Below are 20,858 nucleotides of genomic sequence, written 5' to 3' on the forward strand. Positions count from 1 at the left end.
TTTACAGTGACAAGGTGAGAAAGCAGGGTTGGCAATGGCCACTGTGGGGGAAGAGATGATTGATCATTTGAGACATTTAAGCTTGAAATACTTATTAGACACTAAGTGCAGATGTAAAATAGGCAGCTCGATATATCAATCTAGAATTTAGGGAAGAGGTCAGAGCTAGATAAATAAATCTGTCAGCCATCAGCATCAAGACAGTATTTGAAGTCATGGATCTGAGTAATAGCACCAAGGGAGAATATAGGTGGGAAAACAGTGGATGATAAGGACAAGCCACTGGAGCACTTCAATTTCTAGAATCAGATATGCAAGAAGGCAGTCAAAGAAGCCAGCCCTTAAAGGGCTGCTAGTGAGGAGGAAAGCCAGGTGAAGTGTGGTATCTCAGAAACCAATAGGAAATACCAATGTTCCCAGTGAGTAAAATGAAGATATGACAAAAATAGGAATTTGTAGTTGATTTCTAGGAATAACAGTATTAGAAGAGATTTTAGACTTCAAATGAGGAAACTGAGGGGAGAAAATTCCCAAAGGATATACAACACATCTGTGTAAAGGGCCAAGACTAGTTTCCAAGACCAAACTAGTCTGATAACTGTCAGTCCTGCATTCTTGACCAGTCCCACCACATCACCCTCTCTGCCACTGCACCTAGAGCAGCAATCATGCAAGGCATTTAGGGGAATGGGAAGAGCTGGTTGTTTAAGGATTGATTTCTGGTTGACCTTTGTACAGCACATTGTCTTAGAGCAGCAGTTCTCAACCTGTGGGTCGAGACCCCTTTGGGGGTCGAACAACCCTTTCACAGGAGTCGCCTAAGACCATCGGAAAACACATATATAATCACATATTGTTTTTGTGATTAATCACTATGCTTTAATTATGTTCAATTTGTACCAATGAAATTGGGGTCACCACAACATGAGGAACTGTATTAAAGGGTTGTGACATTAGGAAGGTTGAGAACCATTGTTTTAGAGCAACTAGATCTTTATCCTTTTGGTGTGAGGGTTAAGCCTATATGATTGAAGAAAAACGTCCATGTACCTTTAGAGTTAAGAGAGCAAAGCTGCAGATAGCTAATAGAAGATGGATGAAGATGGACAGGAACCAATTAGGATTCAACTGTAGAAATAAAAGAAATGCAGGGACAACATGGGGTAAGCTGGACAGAGCCATTTACAACTGCAGCCCTTCACAGAAAAGCCACAATAGACTGGGTTTTAAATTTGGGGAAAAGGTGGAGAGAGTGAGGAGCTATGAGATTATCCATTTGATGAACTAAATTTCCACCCAAAGTTTAGGACATATGAACATGTGAAGCTTTTCCTGGTAACCCCACTCTGAATTACTTGTTCTCTTTGCAGTTTTCACAAATAATTATATTTAAAATCTCATTGTTCTTATCTGACTTTGCATCTAACTTCCCCAGTGAACCGTGCTTGGTCTAGCAGATATTCAGGAAGATATTGAACCAACCAATAATCAAAAACCTAATGAGTCAGGAGATTTGAAGTTTGGGTTGTCCTTGAAAACCTGAGATATATATTCCCCCTAAGAATACTGCTGTGAAATATTCTGTCAGAGAGGCTGAGATTTTCAAGGGCATTAAGCACACTGAGAATGTATCACCACATTATATAACTAGAACATTTTGAAACCAGCTATATCTGTAGCATAGTCAAACATTAGAATCTAATATTTTAAAAATAATCTAATATTTAGATAAACAAAGAAAAATAAGAATATATACATACACATATATACATATACATACATACACAGAAGTGTATGTATACATATATATGTATGTGTACATATTTACATGTATATTTATAATGTATTCATTGTGTTACTATCTTCATGGACCAGAAAGACAACATACACTCCTAAAGTTAATATTCAATAACATTTATTAATAATATTATATTTCAATGTGTCATTTGAATTATAAGTTTTCTACCATTTAAAACATTTCAACTATGTATAAGCAGGGAATATAACTAAAACATCTTATATCTATGAGATTTAAATGCTTTCAAAGCTGATTTTTCATATTTGAATGATTTCAACTTGCTCAATTGACTTTAAATACAATGAAAGAAGCATCTTTTCTCTTATATAGCAATAATCACTCTCTGTGTTAAACAATAGGTCTGTTAATACTAGTAAGGCTTTGCCATTGACAATAGCCCTATTTCTTAGGACTCCTTTGAGAGGATGGTGAAGGAGGCAAAAGTAAAGCCTTAAGTACAGAGACAGGAGGCCTAGGAATTTACTATTTGAAGGTCTCAGTTTTGTATCTGCAGTAGGAAGGGAAGCCACCCATGAAGAGAGAATGTGGTGGGGGTTAGGAGGAGACTTCAAACAAGTGTCAGCTTTGAATTGTTTGTTCTTAGAGAATAAAAAAGAAATGTTATATAGGGGTGCATATGAGGACGAGGGTCTGAGTGAAAAGCTAAGGAAGGATTTTGTTAATTTATCATAGTCCAAAGTTCTGGTGATTTTCCCCATTGGAGTCTCAGCATTATGATCACGGCAAAGGACTGAAGACCGAAGCTGTATGGCTCCAGGTTATAGCCTGTCTGAGAGGGGTTAACACAGGTGGAAAGGAACCTGAGGGTACTAATGAGAGAGATACTGAAGATAGGGAGGCATGTTGATGTCTCAGTTGAAGAATGAATAAATGAAGACAGAAAAGTGTTGATACAATGGTAATATATGGATCAGAGGGCTAAAGGTCATAACACTGAATAGTAACACTTTTAGAAGACTTATTATGCACCAACTATTGTATTAAGCGTTGCATATACATTATTTGATTTCACAAAAACTTTATGAAGTATGCAGTATGACTATCTCCATTATAAGCTCAGAGAAGTAAATTTTCCAATGCCATATGGTAGTAAGTGGTGAAGCTAGGAGGACTGATCCCTTTATTATATCACAAGAACATATGAAGAACTGTTATAGTGGAATTAAGACATTATTTTAAGATTAGAATGCTGTGGGCTAGGCATAGAATTTTGAATTGAAACGATGAACCATTGGAGGGGTGATAAGGTCTAGAAGTTAGTAGCTGGATGGTATCAGACTTAAAGGAACATGATTATTAATTTGGAGCAGAGAGGTGAGAATTTGGAAATGGCATTAATAAACTTAAGAGGATGTGGATATTGCTTCTGGGTGCTTTGAAATTTAGAGACAATTAAAATAAAGAGCAGCCACAAGGGAAAATGCCAACATAATACTATCCTATATATACTATACTCTGTTATGTTACACTATATACTATTCTATACTATAAAGAATCACTACTACTTTGAATCTAAATATATGGTTATAAAGATACATCATACAATGGACGTTAAGACTGTATTTATATAGAAGATCGTGTATAGATATTATAATATTTACTTGAGAGAGTCTTACTCTCAGTTTCCTTTTTAATCTTAGTTCTCTCTATTATGTCTCAGAAGTCTTATTTTAAACACCCACTTAATGATTTTCTGCTCCATATGCAAAGGTTCAAATCACTCATGTTGGTTCCTCCACTTGGAATGTCCAATCCTCAACTGCATTTATGCAAATTCTCTCTTGAGTGGACCAAGTTCTACTTTCTACACAAAGTCTTTCTTCTTTATTCAAACAGAAGTATGTGTTACTTATTATGAAATATCCCCAGCACATTTATTTGTATGCACATGCTTATCCTACCTCTCATATTTACATCCATAACTGGAAAAATAACAGCTAACGATCATTGAGAACGTATTCCCCACCAGGCTTAGAACAGATCCATTTAAGTGGATTATCTTCTCTAAACCTCTGTAGAAGATAAATGGTATGAGTTTTGTTTTATAGACGAATAAGCTGAGGTTCATAGAAATCAAATTACTTGGCTAAGCTCCACAACCAAACAGTAGGAGGCCCAGTATTCAAACACACGTGTTGTGGTACCTACTATCAATCCTGTGCTTAACCCTTGCACAAAACTACATTTATAGATTTAAATTCCATAAATCTTATAAATTTCCTAAAGAGTAAATGCTAGAGGTTAAAATACACATCTCTATATTTCCTTGAGAATGTAAGACAGTGCTTTTCCCACAGCAGGCTCTACAGAGATACTGAATGAAAGGATAAGTGAATCCGGCTTATAAGATTTAACAAGAGAAAACATTGTTCCTAAGCATATAAATAATTGTGGGAGAAGATAAATTATTGGAAGAAAATAGGCTTAGAAAATGAGGAATAATAGGCAGTGGTAGAGTGGAAGGAAAATGGGGATATAAGTGATAAACATACCATAAATATTAGAGAGACCTGAGCCATACATACCAGTGCTACAACAGCATCCCTAACCTCTCACTCTGTTAATGCATACATTTTGTGTGAATGTGTCTGTAGATAAGTTCAGAAAGTCTTTTCCATATCATTAAGAGTTTAATTTTTCTTTTTAAAATTTATTTCATTTGTTTCATTTCCTTAATACCTTAACAATACACAACCTTTCAATGACATATTTTCCCCCAAAATAAAAAAAAAACGTTAAGAAATGTAATCTACACATAATTTGTGTTAAGTCAACACCTTTCTTTTCTTTTTTTCTTAGTAAATCCATTTTTATTCCAAATTATCCCTACATCCCACTGTATCATTACAAAGCTCCATGGAAATAACTTTTTTTAAGCTTTTTAATTTATTTTTTTTCTTTATTGATTAAGGTATTACAACACCTTTATTTTCCATAATTAGGTGTTTAACCAAACCTCATGGTGGTTCTAGGTTGCCTGATAGCAAAGGAAGGCAATGCAACATAATTTAACAGCAACATCGTTCTTTTAGAAGATGCCTTTTATACGTAGGTATGTGCAAGTATTCATAGGTAAACACATGCCATTAAATGCACATATGATCACTGTATGTAACTCTGAGTATTTGGAGCTTATTTTCAAAACTGTTTTGCATAGATATCATAGAACAGCATTGTAAAGCAAAAATGCAATGAGACCTACATGCTACAATAAAATTTAAATTTTCTAGAAGCCACAGTAAAAAGTAAATAAATAAAGCAAACCGTGAAATCCTAATATGTATAAAGAGCTAGGTGCCGTCACAACCGAACAGGCAACCGGTCACCATGAAGAGTATGGAGCACCTCTTGGACCGCCCCCCCCCCCCCCCCCAGCCGCTCTCCATGAGGTGGGGCTGGACTGGGGACTGTTGAGCCGCAGTGGCAGGCTACTTCGTGGGGTGGCTGTGAGCTTAGCAGAGCACTCACCCAGGCGGCAGCAAGTTTCACAAAGCAGTAGCGGGGTGGGGGGAGCCTCATGGAACAGTGGTGGGCGGGGGGTGGGGTGGGGGAGGGGGGGGAGTTTCGCAGAGCGTCCAGCGGCAAGCTTCGTGGGGCAGCAGCAAGCTTCGCAGAGCAGTTGAGGGGCGGGGTGGGGGGGGGGCCTTGCGGAGCAGTGGTGGGGTTCTCAAAGCAGTTGAGGAGTCGGGGGAGCCTCCCGAAGCAATCAAGGGGCCGAGAGCATTGCAAAGCATCCTGGGGTGGGGAGCTTCACGTAGCATCGCAGGGTGGCAGAGGCCATGCGACGGAGGCCAGGCTAGGCCTAGGGACCCTAGCCGCGCATGATTTCGTGCACACTGGGCTTCTAGTAATTTTAATAATGTTTTTATTTATATCACATACCTAAAATACTGTAATTTCAACATATGATCAATATAAAAATATTAATAAGAGATGTACATTAGTTTTTCATGCCAAGTGTTCAAAATTTGTTGTGTAGTTTACACTCAAAGGTCCTCTTCATTCAGGCTAGTAACATTTCAAGTGTCCAATAGCCACATGTGGCCAATGTCTATCACATTAGTTAGTATATACTGGAATGTTAGACCTGTAATAGCTCATTGGATTGTGTACTTCATAAAAATGCTTTTACAAATTAGACCCTGAGGCTCAGAAAAGTAGAGTGACTTGTTTAATTTCACTCAGTTCTAATGCAAGATATTTTCAGTTCCCTTTCCTGGCCTGTTCCCCTAATGTTTCATATTTAATGGAATTATCCTATACTAGAGGCCCGGTGTACAAAATTCGTGTATGGGAAGGGGGTGTCCCTCAGCCTGGCCTGCACCCTCTTGCAATCCGGGATCTTTTAGGGGATGTCCGACTGCCAGTTTAGGCCTGATCCCGCAGATTGGGCCTAAACCAGCAGTTGGACAGCCCTCTTGCAGTCTAGGACCGCTGGCTCCTAACCACTCGCCTGCCTGCCTGCCTGATCGCCCCTAACTCTCTGCCTGCCTACCTGATTGCTCCTAACCGCTCGACTGGCTGCCTGATTTCGCCCCTAACCACTCAACTTGCTGTCTGGTTTCGCCCCTAAAACTCAAGCTTCTTCTTTTTTTATTTTTGATGTTTATATTTCTTCTTTATTTTTATTTTAAAAGTCAAACTTCTTGAGAACATGAGGCGTTTAACATTATTCCATATTCCTTACAGAGAGCTAAATACAGAGAGGTAAACACAACAAATACTTAATACTTATGGGCTTCTATACAAACACTTTCCAACCAGAAATGTTTTAATAGGCAGTCTCCAAAAACTTGAACTGGGAAACCTAAAAGTGGAGTGCTCAGATTTCAGGCATCAGGGGCTATTAGCAGGATTTCTATCCCAATTAAACTCTAATTCTGAGCTCTCAACAGTCTGGACAAACTGCCCTTCACTGTCTCCAAAGTTTCTTATTTGTCACTATCCCATCCCCACCCCCACCCCCCACATACCATATAAAACCCACCTGCCAGCTTAGCTGGGCAGGCAGGAGGGTGGTCCATGACAGCATAGAAAATCGGGGTCCTTGTCCCAAAATAGGGGAAAATGGGTTTACAGTCAAGGAAACAAAATCAGAACCCAACATGATAAAGGAGACGCCTTGAAACTGCATTGAGCAGAGGTCCTGTGGGCTGTGGTGCATCTCAGCTGGCCCAGCAGTACCTGCAGCAGCCTCGGTTCCTGGGAAGCCTGGGGTCAGGTAGGGCCCAGCTCTTGAGGTTATTTTTAATAATTTTACTTTTGGGGGTGGAGGGCTTCTGGGCAGCAGCTCCATGTGGGGGTAACCAGTGTGGGTTTCACTTCAGGGTTTAGAGGAGAAGTTGGGTCTGTGGGGCAGGACCCGCCCAGCCCCAAATGTCACAGCTGAGGTTCTTGGAAGTGGCCCAGGGAAGTTCCTTCCTGCCTTCTTCCTGCCCTGACCCCAGGTCTATGGCTTAAAAATCAGGGCACCATGCTGGTGCTGAGCACCCCAAGGGCCTTTGTAAACATGGCAGATACAGGCCGTGGGAGCTTGGGGGGACTATAGGAACTGGTGGGGGCAGCCAGAGCCAGGGGAGGCAGTGCCCATGGGGAAAAGGGGCATGGGGTGGAGGAGGTATGCTCCTCTAACCAGAGACTTAGAGGTGTAGAGACTAAGAGAGACAGAGAGGACAGAAATGGGGATAGAAAGAGTGACAGAAAGAGAAAGACTCAGAGAAAGCACAAGAGAGATTGAGACCGAGAAAAATTCACAAAGAGAGATAGACAGAAAGATGGAGTCCTGCTCTGTATGAGTCAGTGGGCTGGGGTAGGGCTTGGGCGGGGGGGAGGTTTCAGGGCCCAGGGCTCACACAGGGATGTGCCAGTGTGATGGTAAGTGCATCGTTATGTTGCATGAGGGAGGTGTGCTGGTAATGTAGCACCAGCTCCCTCAGAGATGTGCACAGGTTGTAGGGCTCTGCAAAACCCAAGCCAGTGGCCCTGCGGTAGATGACACAGTGCTTGGTATCGCCGTCCACCACCACAGAGCAGGCATAGCAGCCCTTCTGGCTGCTCTCACGGATGAGGAAGATACTATCCTGCTTGCTTTCAGCATTTCCTCAGCCTGCATGCAGTTGATCTTGCCCACATACCAGGTCCGTTCCTCATGGTGGGGGAGGTCATCCTCATCCTCCATCATTGCATACTGGTCTTCAGTCTCATTTTTGATTCCCAACCACTCATTGATTTTCTTCTGCCGGGCGCCTTTCCGGGTGAGCCATACCAGCTACTGGTCTCGGATCTTGTGCAGCTGCATGAGGTCTGGCTTCAGGCTGTTCATACGCTTCAGAATGTTCAGATTTCCCAGTTGTCCAAAGCCTGTATCCACAGCTCCTGTTCCAGCTTCATGTGGCTCCCATGGATCTCGGCGATGTGAGACTTGAGCCGTTCTGAGTTCAGCAGGCTCCTCTGCATCTCTTTTTTATTTCCCTCATACTCCTTGCTTTGCTTTTCTTGAGTCTGGCCTTGCTCTTCAAAGATCTTGATGGTTTCATTGACGGCTTCGATTGAGGTGCGCTTCATCTGCAGTTCCTGGGAGGTGTGTGTGTATTCCTTGTAGGGCTGGTCGTACTCGCGGCTCTTGTCCTCTGCTTCAAACCAAGGTACAAAACCAAACCTCTAATTCTGATCTTCCTCGCCTCAAGGGAACAGCAAATCTCAATAGACATAATTTCCCGCCAGAAGTCACATCCAAATACTGTGAGACTGAGGACTATAGGGCTGACTATGTACATGCGCAATAACAGGCTCACATTCTGGCTGTAGGCACCCAGGCATCCTCCACAATCCCACAATCCTCTGGTCACATACTTCAGTCTTTCTAGCTCCTCCTTAAATAGTGTTTCCTTCAGTAGCGTTGCAAGTCTACTAGTTGGAGAGGATTTTTCTGATCTTTGACATTGATAGCTATTTACTATTTGGAATCAGTGAAGTTTCGGGAGTATTGCTACTGCCATGAACATGTCAATTCCAAGCGCACTCATGAAACAACCACCCATTCAATCCACAGCTGGCACCATCCTGGTTCATAATGAGAAAGGTACTTTGCTGAGCTGTTTTCCAATCAGATCTTCCTCTTCTTTCCCCAGCACACTCCAAGCCTACTCTGGGCCAACCACCCCAACCCCACAGACCCTTAAGATCTTCAGCTCTATTTCTTCGACTTTCCCCCATCAAGCTCACACCCTATGGTGTTGCCTAGGAGCACCCTGAACCGCTCCCTGGGGGGCAGGGCCAGCCTGGGAGAGGGGCCGTGGTGTTCTGGTCTCTGGTTATTCTGATCATTACAGTAGCTGGCTATATATATATATATATATATATATATATATACTAATAAAAGGCAAATATGCTAATTAGACTGGGTCAAACTGCCATCTTCTGGACATCCGACTTCCTTCTGAACAAAGCCACGGTGGTGGGGGCCCAGGCAGAGGCAGTTAAGGGCAATCAAGCTGTCAGGAGCGGGCAGTTAGGAGCCATCAGGCTGGCAGGGGAGGGCAATTGGGGGCCATCTGGCTGGCAGAGGCGATTAGGGGTGATCAGGCAGGCAGGCAGGCAAGCGGTTAGGAGCCAGTGGTCCTGGATTGCGAGAGGGATGTCTGACTGCCGGTTTAGGCCCCATCCCACAGGAATGGGGCCTAAACCGGCAGTCAGACATCCCCCGAGGGTCCTGGATTGGAGAGGGTGCAAGACGGGCTGAGGGACCCCCCACCAGACATGAATTTCATATACCAGGCCTCTAGTAGATAATAAAAGAGTAATATGCAAATTGACCCTAACAGCAGAACAACCAGGAAGGACCAATACCTATGACGTGCACTGCAGGAGCTGCCCCCTGGTGGTCATTGCACTTCCACAGGGGGAGCACCACTCAGCCAGAAACTGGCTCATGGCTGGCCAGTGCAGCCAGTGCTGTGGAGCCTCTCCCGCCTCCACAGCAGTGCTAAGGATGTCTGACTAACGGCTTAGCGCCACTCCCCCCGGGGAGAGCAGGGCTAAGCTGTTACTCGGACATCCTCCAAGGGCTCCTGGACTGACAGAGGGATGTCTGACTGCCAGCTTAGGCCCGATACCCTGGGAAGCGGGCCTAAGCCATCAGTCAGACAACCCGAGGGGTCCCGGACTGTGAGAGGATGCAGGCCAGGCAGAAGGACCTCCCAAGTGCATGAATTTTCAGGCACTGGGCCTCTAATAAGAAGATAGTTTGGAACAGAATCAAATCATAGTCTTAAACCTCTTGACATAGAAGGAACACAATGGCAGAATGAAGTCCAAATCTTTCATTTCACAAATTAAGAAACTGAGAAAGAGAAATGCACTTGGGTATTTTGAGAGTGTCTGATGCTCTAAGCTTTGCGATCTGAAGCTCTAGTTGGGAGCTACCTTTATTCCTGAACCCAAGAATAAACTGGCATCCTAACCCTGAGGTTATGGCAATTAATTTCTCAGTTCAACATGAATCCTCCATCTTCAAATATACAGACTAAACCTCTTAAGTACATATTGGCCTGTAGATATTTTGTGTCGACAAATAAGAGCCAAACTATTTGTTCATCTGGAACTAGATTTCTGCTCACGTCCAATTCTTTCCAAGTAAAATGGCCGCAGGGAACCCTTTTCTTGATTCGTCCAGCTAGTTAAGTAGACTCAAGAGTTTCTGTGGTTTCATATATAGTCATGTCTAATGGTTGAACAGACTGGACTGCAAATTCCTAGGGTGGAAGGTTTAGGTCATGATGTTTTAAATATCAGTTTTACACACCTCAATTTTAGATGCAAGAATTTCTTAAAACAACAGAAATGTATTGTCTTACAGTTTGGAGATTAGAAGTCAGAAATTAAAGTGTCAATGATTCCCACTCCTTCTAAAGGCTCTAAGGGAAGAATTCTTCCTTAGCTCTTCCAGCTGCTGGTGGTCCCTAGCATTCTTTGGCTGTGGCTTACATGGCTCCAACTTCTGCTTTGTCGTCACATGGACTTTATCTCTGTGTTTTTGGTGGTTTTTTTTTTTTTTTCCTTTCCTATCTCTTCTAAGGACATTCTTCATTGAATTTAGAGCCCATCCTATCCAGGATAATTTCACTTCAAATTCTTACCTTAAGTACATCTGCAAAGACCCTTATTCCAACGGAGGTCACAAGTCTGATGCTCTGGTGAACAAATTTTCTGGGGGTGGCTATCCAATCCACTATAATAATGCATTGTTTTATTTTTGTTCTTTCCTATTTCTGTAATAGTATTGTTTTTACATAATCATTTGGTAATCAGCAGGAGAATATAACATGGCTTTAAAAAATCTATAAAACTCTTTGACTAGAATGATTTAGGGACTCTCTACATGGAGCATTATCTAAAGGATTTGTTTAAATGTCAGATAAAATTAAGATTTAAATGCCATTATATTGAATAAGTTTAATTTCTTTTTTGGCCCACCAGCAATTAGGGATGCATAAAAGAGACCTTATTGATTTAGCATATAAGCACAGTATGCATGAATTTGTATTTACCCCAGGTCTGTCCCCTTATATAGCTGGGGAGAAATATTTTCTATTTGATTTCACCTCTAAAAATTATATTTCACAGCCCAGAAATACTCCTAACAGCATCAACAGATAAATTATTCCCACATTCTTAAGTTCATCCAGAAATTTAAAAGTAAGCCAAAGCGATAACCTTATGCAGTAAGTAGTCATTGTGCACACAATTAGATTCCCTAGAAGTTCTAATTCTGTAGGTGGGGACTTGGGCAGGAAATACACAGTTTGCAGGTAAAGGTTTCCTGTCTAGGGGAATTGTTCAGCATGGTGATCTTAAGCTCAATTACATTCTCTGCATTCATAATACCTTGTGATCACTTAACAAAAAGACAGCTCAAACATCAATAAACTTACACAATTCACTTGTGTGTAAAAGCATCTAAGGAATGGAGCCATCCACATAGTGATAGAAAAGATACCAATGCATGATTTATTTTGCAATCTAACTTCTTGCAGGGTCTAATGAGTCCATTACCCACATCCCTTCAGCACCTTGTGCATCATTTGCAGTATATTAATTTGAACACATTTATAGGGTTTTCCCAGTGATAGTTCTAGAGTCTAGTCATATGTCTCTATTCCATCTCCCCATTTAGATGGTAGATAATCTTCTCAGAGGGGAGGGCAGCAATTTCTCAGTGGTCCATGATCAGCTACTTATACAGATAACTCAATACTAAAAAAAACTGATGAACAATAGTGTACCTAGGTTTTCTCTCCCAAACCTGTATAAAGCATTTCCATTTGTATGATTTCTGAGAGGTCAACTTAGCCAAGGCACCAATAAGTAAAAGATGGCTTGGGAAATCAATCAGTTTGAACCATTGGTTTGACCACAATGTGAAACAAATGATGAGGGTAACAGGGAAAATTTCAGTACTGCTTCCTTCTATCTTATTACTAGAGGCCCAGTGCACAAAATTCCTGCACTTGGGAGGAGGGGTTTCTCAGCCCGGCCTGTACTCTCTCTCAGTCTGGGACCCCTTGAGGGATGTCCAACTGCCAGCTTAGGCCCGATCCCCGGGGGGCTTCCACCACCGCAGCTGTGCTCACCAGCCTTGAGTCTGGCTTCTGACCGAGCAACGCTCCCCCTGTGGGAGTACACTAACCAACAGGGGGCAGCTCCTGCATCGAGCGTCTGCCCCCCTGGTGGTCAGTGTGCATCATAGCAACTGGTCGTTCGCTGGTCATTCCTCCATTCTGTCAATTTGCATATTAGGGTTTTATTATACAGGATATGCATCCTTTCCTGCCCCCTACAATCCCCTGCTGCCTCCTGTGCTCTCTGTGACTCCTTTCTCTTTAAAGAATGCCCTACCCCACCACTCACAGACACACTCACACACTTCAGCCCAGCACTGAAGTATACTTAGGGGCTCGATTCCAGACTATCCCATCCTCTAGCTTCAACAATAAAAACCTAGTTCCCTGGCAGTAAAGATACTAAATATTTACTTAAAGTAATTTCCACTAAGAGAGTAGCTGCACTTTTCCAGACAGAGCACCAGACTCCAGTTTGGAAGTCCTGGGTATGCACCCTTGCTCTATCATTTGCTAATTCTGTGGCCTTGAAAAATCACTTTGCACCTTATAGAGACCTCCTGATTAAGGCTGGCATCATGGCCATGCAAAGGCTCTTGAAAACATTTACTATTTTAGAGTAAGTGACTAATAGATATAACCTCTGTGCATGTTTTCTGAAAAGGAGAGTTGATTATGTCAAATATACTGTAACCTAATTAAAGTTTGAATGGAGGAAAGACTGAGGGCTGATAATCCAGGAAAAGTGTCAGAGGCTCTTTTATAAAGATTACAGACCTGTAAGCTTTTATTTTTTCTGTGTGTTTTGGTTTTGTTTTTTGTTTGGTGATCCTCACCAAAGGATACTTTTCCACTGATTTTTAGAGAGAGTGGAAGAGACAGGGAGAGACAGAGATAGAGAAACATTAATGTGAGAGAGACACATCGATTGGTTGCTCCCTGCATGTGCCCTGACCAGGGCCAGGGATTGAGCCTGCAACCCAAGTATGTGCCCTTGACTAGAATTAAACCCAGGATGTTTCAGTTCATGGGCCAATACTCTATCCACTGAACCTATCCAGCTAGGGCTAAGCTTTCCTCTTTCTTTTTTCTTTTTTTCTTTCTTCCTTCCTTCTTTCCTTTCTTCTTTCCTTCCTTCCTTCCTTCCTTCCTTCCTTCCTTCCTTCCTTCCTTCCCTTAACCAACTGCTATAAGATATGCTGTACACAACAGGGATCAAGTTGTCCAGCATTAAAAATGAGTGAAATTTCCAGAGGAGCCTGTGATTATTCAAATGTACTTCTCAATATGTCGTTGCTTTCTCAATTAATGGGCTTCAAAACATTTCTTAGTAGAAATTTGAGTGTGCAAACATATAGACACAGGGACACACACACACACTTCGTATGCCTTTTATTTTCAAGGAACAGACTAGCGATCACAAAACTGATTGCAACTGAAAAATCAACTCCCCCAGGAAGTCGGAGTTGAAGTATGCTGCACAGAAGCTTTAAGTTTGGGAAAAACCAGCATCGCTGACATAAAGTCAAAGAGTTGCCTCAAGCCCTGCACATATCCATCATTTTTAAAAGCCAGTGTTCAGTTTATTCTGATAAACACAATCAAAACTGCCTTAAAATGTTTGTGTTTTGTTTTTTTTTTGGTGGTGGTGGTGTGTGTTTTTTCCTGGTGTTCAGAAGGTCAGCTTTAAATGCTTTCACATTTCTTCAGTTGGCTTCTATTATTCTTTCAGGAAAATAACTTTTAATAGGAGGATAAGCTATGCTTTCTAAAGTTTCTGGGACTATAAGAGGAGAAAAATGAGGAGGGGGGTCACAAGTGACATAGCCCAGAGGACCTCATAATTAAATAGTGGGGCTTTGAGTAGCAACATGAAACCACTGACAATGGATCAATGGGTAAAGAAGAGTTTGTGTCTCAGACAATCCAGCAACAGTCCAGCGGATGCTTTGGGGGCATTGAGGAATCTTTTATGAGGGTTTAGGGCCCTAGGATCAATTTTAATTTCACTGAATTCATAAGATGCCATGGCAAAGTTTTTAAAATGAAAACCTTTCATCTTTTTAACAAACACCTCCCTCTAGAGAGAGTCACAGTACTTTTTCTGAGCTGAGAGCTGCCAAATGCAGAACTAGATATCCTTAAAAAGTAATTGCTTCTTTGGTTAAGGCTCAAATGGGTAGTTCTTGAAAAGAAATAACCACTTTCAAAAGTTTCAAATAAAAGAAGACACTCTGATCATTCTGATTCTCAAATATAAAAATAATAAAATAGCTTTAAAAAAACCAACTCTGCAATTCGCATGAGGATACACAGAACTGGTGAAATGTCTTTTCTGTCTTGAAACCACATTTCTCACAGCCAAGTTGCAAGTGTTGGAGAAGGGGTCAGAAAGAACACCAGAGTAATATGACTACGAAATATAACATACAATTATTTTCAGATTATTTTCAGAACGGAACCAGTTTTCAAGAGACAACAGAAGTCAACAGTTATCATGAGAATTGCTGAACACCACAGAATTAATGACAACGAGGTGGGTTGAAGAGGCTGACAACCCAGTAAATGTGTGCTTTCTGCATTCAAGTCTCTGAACCAACCAAGGTCTGCATCAAGTGACGTAAAACAAGGTGTTAACATGCATTTCCTTAAAATTATGCACCCACCACTTCCTGTATCCCCTAAAGAGAAAGGGATTAATGGGACTCAGAGAATTATTCAAATTAAATTTTAGAAACATAACCTCCCAATGCCATATTAAAATAATTATTATGTAGGTAATTTCCTGTAATAGAAACTATGTACAAAATAGCCACTGAGTCAATTCAGGCCACAATGACATCCTGTGCAAATGACATTTTAAAAAATATGTTCCTATTGAGTTTTTTTTTTTAGAGAGAGAAAGGTGCAAGGATAGAGAGATAGAAACATCAATAAGAAAGAAACATGGATGGGGCTGTGTTCTACAAGACCCCTACTGAGGATCAAGCCTGCAACCCAGGCATGTACTCTGACCGGGAACTGAACCTGTGACCTCTTGGTTCATGGGTCTACAATCAACCACTGAGCCACGCTGACTGGGTAAATGACTACTTTTAAGAACATCTGAACCACTCATGTGACTGTTATATGGAGGGATCCTTTCTTTCTAGAGTCACCAAGATACCAACCCCGGGGTGGCCAGTGAAGGGAGTAGTACATTATGATGCTGTAACTTAGGGGGCATTGGGAAGACATTCATGCCAATAACAGAAAATCCTCAATTTGTCTTTATTTGGTACTTAGTTAATGGAAGAGTCTTTCATTGCACAGCTAAAGTAAGGGTTAAAAGCCCCTCTGTTAGTAGAGGGAATCCACTGGAGTCCTTTCTATGGTATAAGTAACTGATAATCAGACATGCAAATACATGTGTTGTAAGGAAGGAAGGGTGGAGAGTTAGAGGCAGGAGTAGAGGTCCTGTAGGAGAGGCTCTGTAAGGGTAGAAAAAGCAGCAGAAGAAACAAGCATTAAAATCAAATTCCACCCACTTCTCAATTTTGTTTTATTGGGCTACACCTGGATATGAAAACCTTGGAAAAAACTTCTGCTGCTTTGGAGAAAATAGAGCATAAACAAGGTTAGCAATGAATATATACACTGTTTGGATTTCTATTAAGTAGAAAAAAAAACACAGAGTAAATGTATAAGGTTGTATTTGGAGGAATAAAAAATGTTAATGACTAGAAGTCACATTATAAATATTAAGTGCACAGAAAAGCTTTGATGAGTTCAGTCTATTACATAGCTGTGACCACTAATACATAACTATTAAGTCTTTCGAATAATTATCCTTAGTCACACTAAGTTCCCTCTACTTCTGCAGTTCACTCTATGCTAACACCCCAGGGCATCTACTCCTGCCATCTAATTCCCAGGTCTATGACAGGTGCCTGGCCCTGCTGCTTCTTAAGCTGATCCCACGCCTACTCAGGAGCCAGCCTGAGCAGCAATTCTTGCACTTCAGAATTTCCACCATTCTAGGTCCTGGAGGTTTCTCTAATAACTCTCCATAGAGGTGGAATGAAAAGGCAAAACCCTGCTTCTCTGAGGTTCAGCCAAGGCAAGGTTGGGTTTTCCCAAATAACTTTTCCTACAAAAAATAAAGAGAGGGAGGGGAAGAGTGAGAGAAGGCAAGAATACACACATATACACACAAACACGCACATTGATGAAATTAAACACACACAAAAGACATGTGTCTACTTTCCTGCTTGCCTGGGTCTAATCCTCATAGCTTAGAGCGCATTGTATTATACCTTAGTATAATATAATGCAAATACATTGCTATACAATAGAAAGATCCAGGAGAGGACTCAAATACTAGTAAGAAAGAAGTTTTTTAATAAAAGGGAAAAAATGAGGGCTAACACAAGTCACTCCTTCCCCGTGCTCTGTCTATCTCTGATATCCATTTTAACGTTTACAGAAAATGTGAAGGCTAGAGGATGCTTCAGAGGACTCCAGTAAGTGCACATATTAACTGATACTTGAGAAATACAGCTGTAAAATTCACTAAACATGACTCTACCCTGATGGCACAGAGGTAGCCTTCATTCTACATGTTATCTTTCTTTGTATGGTGCTTATCATAGAGATGAATACTCAAGTCTTATTAATGAGCAATTAACAAAAAAAACCCTCTTTTTTAAATATCTAGGGTTGGTTTATTGCCCAGTAATTTTAAAGATATATCAGAGGTGAGTCTTGATAGTTTTGGGAAGTTTTTCTTTGAAAAGAAAAATAAAGATTTTGTCAACTTAGTTAACTTATGTTAAAAAAGGATAGCATAAGTTTGCAGCAGCAACAACAAAGCAGAGTACACAGGACTTGATTGAAAATCCATAAACATTTCAGATCAAATTTTAAAATTATTTTAAAATAACTAACATTAGCTCAATGCCAATAAAAATGATTCTGTAAATGTGCTAAATATTTCCAATGTCTCTAGAGATCCATGTGTAGGTGGCAGATAAAATAACCTATCTGAGAAGAAAAATAGAAGTAAGGTTAGTAGTGGGCAAAATTGGCATTAAAAACCCAACTAAAGAAAAGAGGGATCGTTGAGGCTTTGATGTTCCAATTTAGTAGGAAATAATTGGTTAAAGAAAAGACAATAGGACCTGAACCGACTGGCATATGGTGAGCCCCAGGTCATCAAACCTAGGCTTAAATTCAGTTTCAGCTTCCCCAGAAATGGAGTCTTAAACCAACCCATCAGGCATCATCTGATCAGCACTAGTTAGGTAATCTGCTTGATAAACCTCGGCTATCCCCTAAAGAAAAGTAACCTGCAATAATTAATCACCTGTTTTGCCTAGGATAACTTCCTTATTCCTGCTCCATTCGCCTGTAAAATCTCTTGCCTTGTATATCTCTTTGGAGCACCTTTTTATCTGCTAGATTGGATGCTGCCCAATTCATGAATCATTGACTAAGGCCAATACGATCTTTAAAATTTGCCCAGTTGAATTCTTTTACCAAAGTTAAACTTTATGTGGAAAAAACATATGTATTTTGCTTAGGTGACTTTTCAAATCTTATTAAGAGTCAGGGATGGGGTAAAAGGTCAGGAATTTTTACATACTTTAAGCATCTCAATAGTTTGCTCAGAAATATTTTTTAAGACAGTGATTTTATTATTTTTAAAAAATATTTTTAATTGAATTCAGAGAGAGGAAGGGAGAGGGAAGGAGGGATAGAAACATCAATGATGAGCGAATCATTGATTGATTGCCTTCTGCATGCCTCCTACCAGGGATCGAGCCCCTGACCGAAAATTGAACCATGACCTCCTGCTTCATTCATGGCTGGATGCATAACCACTGAGCAAAAAATGGCTGGGCTATTTTTTTTTAAAAAATTACTTCCAAATTTTGGGATACCAGATAGCCAGAGTTAATCATGTAACAGTGAAGTAAACCCATTTTCTGCTCCCAGGATGGTATTTTGTTCTTTATTAGATTGAAAGGTAAGCTTTTAAAGGTATTTTGGCTTGGAAAATAGGCATGGCATTAAGGTTGCCAAATTTGGTAAATAAAATTCAAATGCCTGGTTAAATTTTATCCTAGAATAAACAACAAATAATTTTAATATATGTATGTCCCCAATACGGCATACTTACACATCTAAGTTAAGAAGTAGGTGTTATCTGAGCTTCAGATTTCACTGGTCATCCTGTCATTTTATCTGACAATCCCAGCAGCCATAACTGCATCATGCAGTCCACTGTATTAGTGGGTAAGCATTCAATAATATAGGGCATTACAAAATAATTACCCTGGGCTATCATAGATAACAAGTAGGGGAAAATTTAAACATTCAGTCATCCTTATTAATGTGGCTGAGAGGGACAGTACATATATACAATTAACGTGGCTCGCAGGAGACTAAAGAAAATGAATATTTTAGTGTATTAAGCTGTCTTATCCTCACTTGACAAAACAAGATCAGCCTTTTAAGACAAATATATCTAGTTAACTCCATTTAGTACCAAGTGAAAGACTTTCCTTCTAAACCTGACACAAAAGCATGTACTTCCTTCATGAGAAAAAACTAGCAAGTCGTGGCAATTTTAGCCTCTCTCAGAAAATTGTTAGAGAGGGCTATTAATATTCTCTTCATTTCCCCATCTAAAGGAGAGCTGAGCTAAAATAAGAGGATTGGAGGCAATGCCTATAATATACTAAGAGATTTAGGGGGAGAGCATTGCTGTGCATATGTTTGGTAGGAGTACAAGTGATTTCCATTCTGATGGCTCTGGAAACCTTACATCCAAGCCATATTTCATCAGAGAAAAATGACTGTCCTACTTTCTTGAAAGATATTAAAAGACACCAACATCTTCTCTGGGTAAAAAAAAAAAAGGTGTGGACGAGCAATGTCAAATCTTATCTACTTACTCTTGTGTTAGACTCCTTGTGAGTGTGTAACTGTCAGGGTGGAAGTGTAGAAATTTGGGGACTTGCTTGGAAATGCCCTTGAGATAATGCTCTATTCTGAGCCATGAAGTGCAGGTGTGAATTTCTTGGCAGCTTTAGAATTCTTGTCCATTTCTTCATGGCTGGTTTCCCAGTTTGTTTAACCAAGAACATACCCACACACTAGATTGGAACTGATCTCAAGCAGTCCAGAAGCTGCACCTTGCCTTCTGTTTTCATTTGGAAATGGAAAAAAGAAAGGAGGCCAGGAACGCTGTCTCATGATGAGTACCAATAGAGGAGTTGCATTAACTGTTTCCATGCTGAGAGATACTCTGCCTGCAAAAACTAATATGTATTTAACACTTGGTAAGCCACTGTCCTTTGGAAATACATCAGTGACCACTGCTTCCTTGAGACTAACAAGATGGAGATAGTCCATGGATTACTTATTGATTCACTAAATAAATGCTTCTTCAATGCATGTCAAGTGCCAGACAATGGGTTAAGTGTTAACAATACAGCGATGAAACAAATGTACAAAGTTCCTGCTGTCACAGAGCTTTCAGACTAGAGGGAAGAGACATGTGGATAGGTGATTGGATAGAGTGTAAATCAAGGTTGAGAGTTTTTAGGGGTGAATTTGGGGAGGAACGTAGGAACAGATCTTAAAATCCTTTCCAACAATATTAAGTTTAAACTTTCTCCTAAGGGCAACACTGAGTTTATGGAGGTTTTTAACCAAGGTAATGGTACAATGATATAAGTATTTTATAAAAATGTATTTGGTTGCCAACAGCAGAGGAATGATGAGCTACAGGGCATAGTGGGAATTTGAAAATAAAAGTGGAAAAACATTCTTGAAGAGAAAAAATTTGCTAGGTGAAATAAAAAGAGGGGAAAATCACTCAAAGTAAGCAAGAAAGCTATTGTCCAGATCTTGGTTTCTAATATCATTATTTAAAAAGGGCGGGGGGGAGGAACCAGGAAGTCTTTCAGAAATGGCTGAGGCAGAAAATTGATAAGATGAGCCTCAAGCATCTTGTTGTGCCAGTAACAAAGTTCAAGTAAAACAAACAAAAATAACAATATTGGGATTATATCAAAGAGACACAGGAGCTAACTTAAGGAGTTCTAAATGGCAAAATCTAGAATCATTGGAATAACAAAATAAATATATCTATGAGTTAATATAGATATAAATACTAATTAAATAAATAAACAAGGAGAAGAGACAAATCTCCCATACAGAAGAATTCCTAATGATTTATGTAAATACTCCATTCCTAAGAAGGTAGAAGATGACTCCACCCTCCTTAAGTATGAGCAACGCAGAGAGACTTCCTCCAAAAGAGTACAGTATGACCAACCTGGTCATGAGCCAGGTGTCAAGGTTAACATCAACAGTTAGAAGTCATTTTGATACTGTATACATTTAATAGGATGTGATGAAAAACCCATCAC

At 40.5% G+C, this 20,858-nt stretch overlaps 1 protein-coding gene and 1 pseudogene across 3 annotated transcripts in view; both read right to left on the reverse strand.

Moving 5' to 3' along the window:
* ZMAT4 (zinc finger matrin-type 4) overlaps positions 1 to 20,858 on the reverse strand; it is a 330,204-nt gene that overhangs the window by 77,654 nt on the left and 231,692 nt on the right. The window lies entirely within an intron of this gene.
* LOC308511532 (phosphatidylinositol 3-kinase regulatory subunit beta-like) lies at positions 7,654 to 9,034 on the reverse strand (annotated as a pseudogene). The gene is made up of 2 exons: positions 8,995 to 9,034; positions 7,654 to 8,451 (listed from the first exon to the last, which is right to left on the reverse strand). The product of its transcript is annotated as a phosphatidylinositol 3-kinase regulatory subunit beta-like (transcript).

The sequence above is a fragment of the Myotis nattereri genome, assembly GCF_964212035.1.
Source record: "Myotis nattereri genome assembly, chromosome: 2".
Classification (NCBI taxonomy): domain Eukaryota; kingdom Metazoa; phylum Chordata; class Mammalia; order Chiroptera; family Vespertilionidae; genus Myotis; species Myotis nattereri.